At 43.7% G+C, this 10,968-nt stretch overlaps 1 long non-coding RNA gene across 1 annotated transcript; it reads left to right on the top strand.

Moving 5' to 3' along the window:
* The first annotated feature begins 3,891 nt into the window (after positions 1 to 3,891).
* On the top strand, positions 3,892 to 5,066 carry LOC309703918. Its single transcript, XR_014276081.1, has 3 exons — positions 3,892 to 4,207; positions 4,378 to 4,485; positions 4,737 to 5,066. It is a non-coding gene; the product is annotated as an uncharacterized lncRNA (long non-coding RNA).
* Positions 5,067 to 10,968: the final 5,902 nt, after the last annotated feature.

Here is a 10,968-nt window from a genome sequence, read left to right as displayed (position 1 = left end):
GCAGAAGCTGGACCAGGCGAGGATGATGAGGATGCTGGAGCCGGACCAGGCGAGGATGATGAGGATGCTGGAGCCGGACCAGGCGATGCTGATGAGGATGCTGGAGCCGGACCAGGCGACGAGGATGAAGACGCGGAGGCTGGACCAGACGAGGAGGATGAAGACGCGGAGGCTGGACCAGACGAGGAGGATGAAGCGGAGGCTGGACCAGACGAGGAGGATGAAGCGGAGGCTGGACCAGACGAGGAGGATGAAGCGGAGGCTGGACCAGACGAGGAGGATGAAGCAGTGGCTGGACCAGACGAGGATGAAGCAGTGGCTGGACCAGACGAGGATGAAGCAGTGGCTGGACCAGACGAGGATGCAGAGGCTGGACCGGATGAAGCCAAAGCAGACGCTGGACCAGGTGACGAGGATGAAGCCAAAGCAGATGCTGAAACCGGACCAGGCAAGGCCGAAGACTCTGAGGAAGCAGCAGGCGAGGGTGATGAGACTGCAGCTGGTGATGAGACTGCAGCTGATGGCTGGACGGGCTCCTCGGGCCCCCCAGCTGACGAGGCAGAAGGCTGGACGGGCTCCTCGGGTCCCCCAGCAAAAACAGTCTCAGACCCAGTGGGCACTGGAGCCCCTGGCACACACAGAACAGAACCAGCAGGCACACGGGCCTCTGGCAGGAACGCAACAGAACCAGCAGGCGCGCGGGCCTCCGGCAGGAACGCAACAGAACCAGCAGGCGCGCGGGCCTCCGGCAGGAACGCAACAGAACCAGCAGGCGCGCGGGCCTCTGGCAGGGACGCAACAGAACCAGCAGGCGCGCGGGCCTCTGGCAAACACATGGCAGACGGCAGCTGCACAGAGCATTGAGTCGGCTCAGGCAGCGACGGCCGGGTGCCGTCCCCAGCTGGCTTCTTAACCGCCAGGGGTCCCGAGTCTGCTGGGGGCTGAGACCCAGCCTCTGGGGAGGCCCTGGGGCGAGTAACAGTCTCTAAATTTGCCAGTTTCTGAGAAACTAGAGTGGTTTTAATGGGTTTGTCTCTCCGCTTAAAATGGGTGCTAGGAACGGGATTCAAAATGGGTGGCACAGACACAGCCTCCAGTATGGAGGGAACGGGTGATCGGGCTAATGGCATAGATGCAGGCTGGGCTAATGAACTGGCTAAAGGCTGATGTACTGGTTGAAGTGAGACTGGAGTTGGTGGTGGAGTGGATGAAACACAGTCAGTTACTGTTATGGATGTTTTGAAAATGCCAACTTGTGAGAGGTCAGTTACCACGAAGGTAGGTAAACGCCGTGTACTGTCTCTACTTTCACTATGAACAGCCCCAGAAAACACAGTCCCAGAAGCACCAGCGTCCTTAAAACTCACCACAGCTGGTCGCACAGGAGTCCCTGAATCCGGCTGTGGGGTGAAGCGCCGGTGGTGCGAATGTTTCCTCCCAACCGTTGACGGCTCCGACAGGCAGGGAAAAACCTCTGGGGGGTCGGGCCGTGAAACCTCCGGTGGGTGACTCTGAGACGGATGCTTTGTGGCGGTCGTAGTCCATTGTTGCTGGGCGCAATCCGCTACTTCCCGAGCTTGCACCGCTTCCAGGGCTTTATGCAGCTCAGCGAGTAAGTCTGTAAATCCCCGGACCTGGTGGAGATAGGGATTTCCGGCCAGGATTGCTTCAACGGCATTTATCCCCACAACCTTCGCTCGTGCATTGGAGGTGTGGGTTACCCAGTCCACCAGGCGTAGGGCCCGTGTGAGGTCGCTCTCCCCGGTCAGGGCCGCTGGATCCATCTTGTGGTCGCGTCGTACTGTCACGGCTGCACAGCAGTCGTGTGGTGAATTGAGTGAAGGATCCAAGATGCAGGCACTGACTGGGGTGCGAGTGAATATTTATTTGCAGAGGTGATAAAGTGACAAAAACAGGAGGAGCAGAGCAGGGAGTAAACCAACCTAAACTGGGGAAAACTAAAGAACTCAACTAAAACCAAACACGCACAGGGGGAGGAACAAAATACACAATGAAAGATGGCGGAGAGACGCAGACTAAACACCAGGTTACACAGAATGATGCAGACGGACACGGCGTTAAACAGACGACACGACAGAGAGCACAGGAAAACACAGGGCTTAAATACACGGGGAGTAATCAGGGAATGGGCCACAGGAGGGAGACACAGCTGGGAGCAATAAGGCTAACGAGACAGGGGAGAGGTAAAACTGAACACACTGACATGAGACATGAACTTTCAGAATAAAACAGGAAACTAACAGACACAGAGAATCAGACAGGACACTGAACATGACAGGCAGACTCATGAGCAGACACAATAACACCATGGACAGACAGAGGGAACACAGAGAAGTGGGAGCAGGCAGGCAAAGAACAGAAACCTAACAAATGGCAAAATCACAACAGAATACACACTCGGAATGAACAAAAGCATAAGGAAACACAAAACACTGAGTCCTCAGACTCAGGACCATGACAAAGAGTCTCTTTTAAAAAAAAAATTAAATTATGGAATCTACACCAAAAAGGGATGTTTTAGTAAAGTAAGTAAAGTTTTAGGACATACACATACAGGTGATTTTACTTAGGATGGATGAATGGTGTATACACGGCCCCTTTTTGCCCTTTTCATTTTTTTTTTTATTGTAACCTGTAACATTGAATATATATACGAAAGAAAATGGGGGCAGCTTTGTGGGCAAACAACATTTTTTGCGCACCCTCCTACTGTCATTTTCCATCGCCGTGACAACACTGTGTGTCACCCAACTTGAAACCCACAGAAAGGCAAGCATTTAGCTCTGCAATAAAACCCCATGCAACAAATGCTGCAGTGCTTTCCGTGCAGCATTTGCTTCAAAAACAGCAGTTTTGAGCACTTCTACAATGGCCTTCATTTTTAGGAGGTTTCACCTCTAGCTATATTCAGAAGCAGACCCCACATCTTTTGCTAATTATTAGCAATTAAAAAAAGGTTTAAAATGCATTTTTATGAACAGGAGAACAGCAAAGTTACATTTGTTTATTTTGCCTTCACACTGCGCCCCTATTAGAGGGGTCCACCCCATAGTCTGAGAACCACTGCAGCATGCAACGTGTCACAAAGCTTATATCATTTCAGAATGCTCTCGTCAACATATCTTTTTGCTGTCAAATGGTTAGTAAGGTGACTATATCTCAACCTATCACATCTTTTGGGGATGTGATGGAACTGAAGATTTGCTAAATGAAGGTCCTGTCTTCAGTTCTACAGAAATGATAGTCTCTGAGGAATGTTTTCAGCTGCTTGCTGTGTCTAAACTAAAGCATCTGGTCCAGCTCGATACACTCAAGCTATACCTAATCAAACGGCCTTGAAAAAACGGAATTGAATCTCAAACGATTTCCTCCTTTACCAAACTAATGTACAGTTTTTATCTTTTTTATTTCTTTGTTTTTTGCTTCGGGGAAAAAACAACAACAAAAAAAGGAAAATTGAGAAGTGGTGAAAACACTGGTTACTCATAATACCAGACAGGAAAGGTGCACCTCACGACCCCTGGCTCATTTTGGTACTTGTGGCGCATAACGTGGGAGTGATTTTAGAGCTGCTGTGTGTCTGAGCAGCGGGGTAAAAATAGGAACCTTCTTCTATACTGAACCTTCCTTAGTGAAGCTCTGTGATTTCATATCAACAGTGATGAGCTTTACTATAAGAACTGCTTTGCTGGTCTGCAGCCTCGGTAAGTAACAGACCTCATTTTATCTCAAAATGTCCGTGATAAAGGTGTGTTTAACCTGAATTTAAAACTACCAAAACCTTTGAGGGTATTAGTTTCTGTTTTGGTTTTACTGGATCAAAAATATATTTCTTTGCCGTTTGTTTCAGGCTGGATCTCCCGCTCAGAGTCCTCGATTGTGGAAGTCCAGCCTGGAGAAAATGCCACACTGCTTTGCTCCAAACTTTCAAGTTTTCCTACTCACACAGTCTGGTTCAGACTAGTGAACAGAACCCAGCCTTGTTGCATTAGCATTTACAATTCTATTGAGCCACCATCATTCTGCGACGGAGTTGATCAGGAAAAATTTGAAGTGACATCCAACTTTTCGACGATCTTCCTCAAAATCAAACATGTGGATTTGTCTGACGCTGGGTTTTATTTTTGTGGATATTACACAAACGGACTCCCAGTGATTGTTAATTCAATGGATCTGCAGGTTCAAGGTAAGAATGGTGAGATAAGAAATAACAAAGAGAATGAGATACGCAGCTTTCACCACAGTCAGATTGAAATGTGGTAATGTAAAGAGTTTGGATCACATGTGAAGAATTTTGTCAATCTTTGCAACAAAACATATCATTCATGACATCAAGTGTAGGCACGTTTCTTCTAGAGGAAGCTGGTGAAACAACAAACCTGACAACCCTGATCCTGAGTGCTGTGACTGTCGTTCTCACTAAGGTCATCATTTGCCTTGTTGTCAAAATGAGGCTTCAGACAGGTACTGCTGGAGGACTTGTTGATATTTATTCCATTTTCTTTCTTCTTTAAAAATTTCTGTATCAACAGCACATCAAAAGCCAGCATAAGTTAAATTAAAAAAACAAATAACTAATTTGTCTGCGCCAAAAATAACTGATCAACCAGATAATCCATTTGTAATATTCAATATTGAATGTAATATTCAGTGGAAGATATATTGTACTGTTTTAGGGTATTGTTGTGAAAAAAAAATCTGTCTCTTCCTTACAGAATCCGAATCGAGTCCCGAGTATTGATTGTCATCGAGCAAAACAGAAGAGGAAACTCAATCATTTCAGTTTGATTAAGATCAAGACCATTTTGAAACTCCAGATGTTTTTTGCCCCACAATTCCCAACTTTAACTGTGTTCACAGATGTTAGATGTTACATAAACATTTCATCTATAGTGTGCGATCTCTGGAATTCCTTGGATTCACCGCTCCATCAAACCTCCGTCCTCATAGAATACATTACGGAAGTTGCAGCTCTCTGAACTGCTTTCACTTCCAGACTTTAAAAGATGTAAAAATGACCTTGTGAAAAAATTACTGTGAACTTCTTCCTGTTTATGATATGACTGTGTAAACATTAGACAATCTTAGCTATTTCATTGTTTCGTTTTTTAATATGTTTGTCTGAAACAGGTCTATTCTAAATGAGACAAAAAGTCTCAATTGAACTACCTGTATAAATAAAGGTTAAATAAATAATGACTTCTGAAAGTGTTTCTGAGCCACTACAGTGATTTCCATGACAGAATCATGCCCCGAGGGTCTCAGGATGATGGATAACCAATACTGATTTTTGGACTTATCCCTTCTGCACAGAGAATTTTCCATATTCCCTTAATATTATGTACTGTAGATAATGAGATACTCAAAAATGATTCTTAAAGTATTCAATAATTTATAGAAACAGTTATAGTTTTGTAGGGGTAGGTAGAGAGTGACCGGTGAGACTCTGTCAATCTTCTGCCTCTCTAAGATGCTCGTTTTGTATCCAGTCATGTCACTGATCTGTTGCCAATTAACATAATTAGCTGTGAAATATTTCTCCATGTTTATTTTGGTGCTACTTATTTTTCCAACCTTTTTTACCTTCTCTCAACTTTTTTGACACATGCTGCTGTAATCAACTTAAAAAGAGCTAAAAGTTTTCATGAAACAATAAAATGTCTCAGTTTAAAAATTTAGATTTTTTTCTGTGTTTTGCTGCTAATAAAATATGGGCTTATGAAATTGCAAATCATTGTAAGCAGTTTTATTTTTTTATTTTATATAGAATCACAACTTTTATCGAACTGAGATTTTGTATTTTATACACTTTCCAAAACACACTGAAAACTAGAGACAAGTAACTTTGTTACAGTTAATTGCTTGTAGATGTTAATATTTTCATCTACAGCTACAGTTAACTACAGCTGTTGAAATGAGACGTACATTACCAAACATTTTCTTGGTTGAAATGAAAAATATTATTGGTGAGCTATTTTTCATGTCTTTCTTTATAAATATGTGGACAGTAGCATCAACAGTACATTGATGAGTATCAGTCGGCAATACTGACAACATCATGATCCACTTGCCGGGTGTCAGTTTGCATCTTTATAAAAGTCGTGATGTTATTTTGCTGGTTTTCCCATCCACAGAATTTCCCTTCCACGCAAGGGAAAGACTCGCTGACAGTTTCATGCATCATAAAGATCAATCTATTGCATATGTTTTAACATAATATTCTTTCAATGTAGTGCTTTCAGGCTTGTTTAATCACGTCAACTCAGTTATTTAGTGCATGTACTTTATTTACAAAACCTAGACTCCAATGACATGAAAGCACTGAGCATGCCCAATTTCATAATAAGAAGCAGAAGATCTGTAGCAGGTGGAGAAGTAGAGATGATTTTTATACCAGCAGCAGCTTTTGATCTCACCTGTCTCTATTTAATTTTGTCTGCTTTTGTGTTTCAGTGCGGGACATGCAAATCATATGAGTAAGCAGTGAGTCAGAAGTCAGAATTAGAGGGGAGTTTGCAGTAGGGCTGAAATGAGTGTTTGACAGGAAGAGGCAACATGGTGTGGTCGAACACAACTGAGGTGAGGAGAATGAGGACTGTAAGGGCAAAAGTCAAACCTGAAAAGGAAGCAGTAAACACCAGCTGAGAATATTCATGTTATTCACTGCACATTCAAAACCGAATATTTTAACTGCTATCATAAAATCTGTAAATGTTACTGCTAATAAAAGTAAATTTATAGAATTATATATCATCTATCAACATATATGTACTTCATTCGTGTTCTACCTGATTCTGTTTTAGATCATTTTTTCTAAGGTCGCTTGTAGACAAATTATTTGATTTTTGTGGCCAATATTTAACATCCACCATTATACCAGAATCTATGAGAGAGACTATATATGTATATATGATATGTATATAAGCCCCACTTTAATCTTAGAAATCTGACTTAATCTGGCTTGATAATGGATATATAGAAAATGAATAGTTGATTAAAAAACGTACATGGTGAGTGTGCTCTGAGCGCCAGACGACGTGACAATGGAGCTCTTTATAGTCAACAAGGAGCTTCACTGTTAAAAGCTGCTAAGTTGTTCAGAGAGTGAGGACTGATTCAGTCAGTTGGAAGAAATCAAGAGCGTTTGTGTTTCTGCTTGCTGACAAAACCTAAATTAGGACACATCTTCACTGTAAGTCAACCTCACTCTGTTATTCATACAAACTCACATCACTACCCTCTGCTTCTCAGGGTGACACCTACACACCCTCGAATCAATGTGGTTACTCGTCCACGTGCTGCACACCAAAGCCACACTAGGTGAAGGGTCCACACTAGCATGCACTTGATCCTACTAAGCCTTGCTAACATAATATAATCAAGCATGGTGAAAAAATACGTTTAATTTGTTTTTTAGTGTGGGGCCAATAGTCAGCTTCATGCAGTGTTAGCAGTTACAAAATCAACAGAGAACTTCAGCGAGTGCGTCACATCAGATTATTATTTCTGGCATAAAGTAGGGCTGAACCTCTGCAAAGACTTGTGTAACAACTAGTGTATATTTTTATTTTAAAAAATGTTTGACATCTAATGGTGACGACAACAAATGCTGGGTAAAATTATGCAGACCGACAGCTTTTTCATGTATGTAAACTTCTAAAAAAGATATTATCTAGATTATCTGAAATGCTGTCAAAACATTAGTATATTATTTTGTTCCTAAAGCTGTAGGTTTGTACCATTCTCCTAAAACTGGTGGCACTGTGAGTATGAGGAACTGTACATATAACAAAGCAGCCCGCCTCTTTACAAAGAGATCACTTTTACTTGAGCGCAGTTCAGTTAGCAACATTGCAGTGGTCATACACACGATGCTGGAAGTTAAGTGGATTGCAGTTTTACTCTACACCTTAAGTAAGTAGACCCATCACTTTTTTCTCATGAAAGAATTACTTGTTGTTGAGTATTTCAAGAGAACTGACAACAATTCATAGGCATTGTTTGGTTCCTGTGGAATTTGAAGTTTATGAAAACGTGTTGTTTGGTTCAGGTTGGATCTCTTCCATAGTCACAGAGTTTCATGCTGTGGAGTTTCAGGCTGGTGAAGAAGTCACACTGCTCCAACTCCTGGTCACATATTCTGGTTCAAAATGATCAACAGACCTGACACGAGCTGCATCTTGTTTATATGCAGTGCTGATATCAATGCTTCTCTCCTTGTTGGTTTTCAAATTGGCAAATATAACATGATGTCCACTGTGCTGTTTGTTAAGCTCAAACAGCTGGACTCATTTGACTTATTGTATTTCTTTGGTGAATTTAACACTAATGCAACATATTTAACGGTTTAAGGTAGAGCTTTTTTTAAGACATCCCAATAAAATACACATTCATATTTTACTCATTTTGATGATAATTACTTGCCTCAAACCACAGCAGACCAAACGTTATGAGAATATTCTTATTTAAGTTACAAGTAAAATTGTAGTGCTACATGTATGTCAATTGTCTCTGTCTTGAAAGAAACACACTGAATCATAACTGTAGTTCTGGAATGCAGATGCAACTCAATAAAAGTTTATTTACAGCACAGCAGTAAACCACAAATCATTTTCTCTGTAAGACTTTCTTTCATCAATCTCTGTCTTTCTGTCTCAGACAAAACTCTAAGATTTCTGTGCAGAAGAGAAAAAAAGGGTGAATAATTCACAGGGCAAATACTGAGCAACCATTCAAGCAACAAGAACCAGCTTCACGAAAGCAGTTAGTTAATCTTAAGTTATTGCTGGAAATAAGATTTTTAATAGGTAAACTTGTTACCTCAAAGTGTGTGGATGTAGAGGGTGGAAACCCAGGAAAGGTCCCAAACACAAAGGTGAGGTTAACACGCAGGTGAGGTTAACTCGCACCACACTTACAGTATTCATACACACCAATGAGACAGAAGTAGCGCAGGAAGAACAATTTAGAGCAGTTTCCTGTGGTGAGTTAGACTCACTTTTTTCCTCCTGCTCACCATCAGTCAAAATCTCCTGTTCACTCTGCAAAAGGGTTAATGACTAGCCCGTGCTGGGCTGTCAGAAGACTGGTCGTACTCATCCTGCTTCCATAAACACTATTCTGCCCTCTGAGACTCTAATTACAGATCATTATGTTTCTGAAACTGATCATTTCTGATCTCCTGTGGTTATTTCAGAACCTGTCTCTCAGCCTCTCAGCGGTTTCAATGGTAAACACGTTTGAAGAGCTAACTCGTCAGGCCAGGACTCCCAGTCTATTTACACCTACAGGCCAGTGGACACTCTTTCAATGGTGAGGATGTGTACACCCTGGACAGGGAGGAACGCTGGTTTGAGCGCGGAGTCAAGGAGGTCATTTACATGAAAAGGGAAAAACTATCTCTGAATCGAGGAGGAGGCCTAAGGGTACATTATTCCCCATCTTAAAATGCAGCCATTTCCCAACTCTCTGTGGATGGTGCTCACGGCCATTGATCAGTGGCCATGGCAATTTGCATATTAATGATCAAGGAACTGACCTCACAGCCCACTGTTCATTCAGTGGTGCTAGTTTCAGTCATTGTGCAAATGTTGTGTTTATAAGTCTGGGGAAACCTGCAGTCAGCTCAGACAGAAGAAGTCACTTGGATCAGTGATGAAACGTTTCTCCCACTGAAAACAACATGTCCAGATGAACAGAATCAACTTTTATGGATTTACTTACCTGGATGACTGAGCATGCATCAAGACATGTCGCTCAGCCTGTTCCTGCTGGCCGTGTGACTTGGACCCTGCCTTCCACTGCACCCATTGTGGGTGCACCTGGGTGAGTGTGGCTAGGGCCCAGCCAGTCCCTGCTCCTGTTCCTGTTTGCATTCCTGCTTGCAGAGCAGCTTGGGCCACCTTGTACCCATTCCAGTTCTTCAGGTGATGGTGGCCAGGGCCCAGCCGGTCCCTGTCCTGGTTCCTAGAGCAGCTAGGGCCCAGTGTGTCCCCGCATCCATACCAGTTCCTCAGGTGGGGGCAGCTGGTGTCCATTGTTGCCTGCTCCTACGGTGAGGCCAGTCCACCTCTGGGCCTGTACCAAATCCTTGCGTGAGGGTGGCCGGTGTCCAGCAGGCTCCTGTACCCACACCGGTTCCCAGGGCAAAGGCAGCTGACACTCAGTCCACTCCTGCACTCGTATCTGTTCCTTCGGTGGGGGTGGCTGGTGTCCAGCTAGCTCCTGCGCCTGCCCCTGCTCCTAGGGTGAGAGTGGCCAGGACCTGAACCTTTCCCTGCATCCATCCCTGTTTCTCGGGTGGTAATGGATGGGGTTTGGCCAGTTCCTCCACCCATTCCGGTTCCCAGGAATAGATGGCTAAGCCCTCAACGCGAGCTCCAGCCGCAGCACCCAGAGCCTGCTGCAAGCTCTGCACAGCCCCGACCACAGGTTTCTGCACCAAACTTTTGGTTCAGACTCTGGGGCCGGAAGGAAGAAACGCACATGGACACAAGACAGACCGGGGAGACAAAGGGAGGAGACACAAAAAGGGAGACGAGACACTGTGGGAGAGGGAGACATGAATGCACATGACGGAAGGGGAAAGATGGAATGAAACACAAGGAGGGAAATGTGAACAGAAAAAGGAAAAGAAATGCAACGACCTGTCCAAGACACAGAAGTGCGAGGAGCAATACAGACACATAAACACAGACTACAAGAGAGGGAGACACAAAGACAAAGGCACAAAATGGACCCAACAAACAAGAGAACGTAAACCAGAAATTACATTACAACACAAATAAATCACAAAAACGCGCTCTCAAAATGGTCGGTCAAATGACCCAGAACCATGACACGTAGTTCTGAATAGCCGTTAGCTGACATGTTTTGTTTGTCATGGTTAAAAAAAATAGTTCCAAAATAAAAATGAACTGACTTTGCAGATGTTACCACAACTTTGGT

This window comes from Aulonocara stuartgranti (genome assembly GCF_965226115.1).
Source record: "Aulonocara stuartgranti genome assembly, chromosome: 3".
NCBI lineage: Eukaryota > Metazoa > Chordata > Actinopteri > Cichliformes > Cichlidae > Aulonocara > Aulonocara stuartgranti.
Note: the sequence above shows the minus strand (reverse complement) of the source record. Positions and strands in the feature narration are given on the sequence as shown.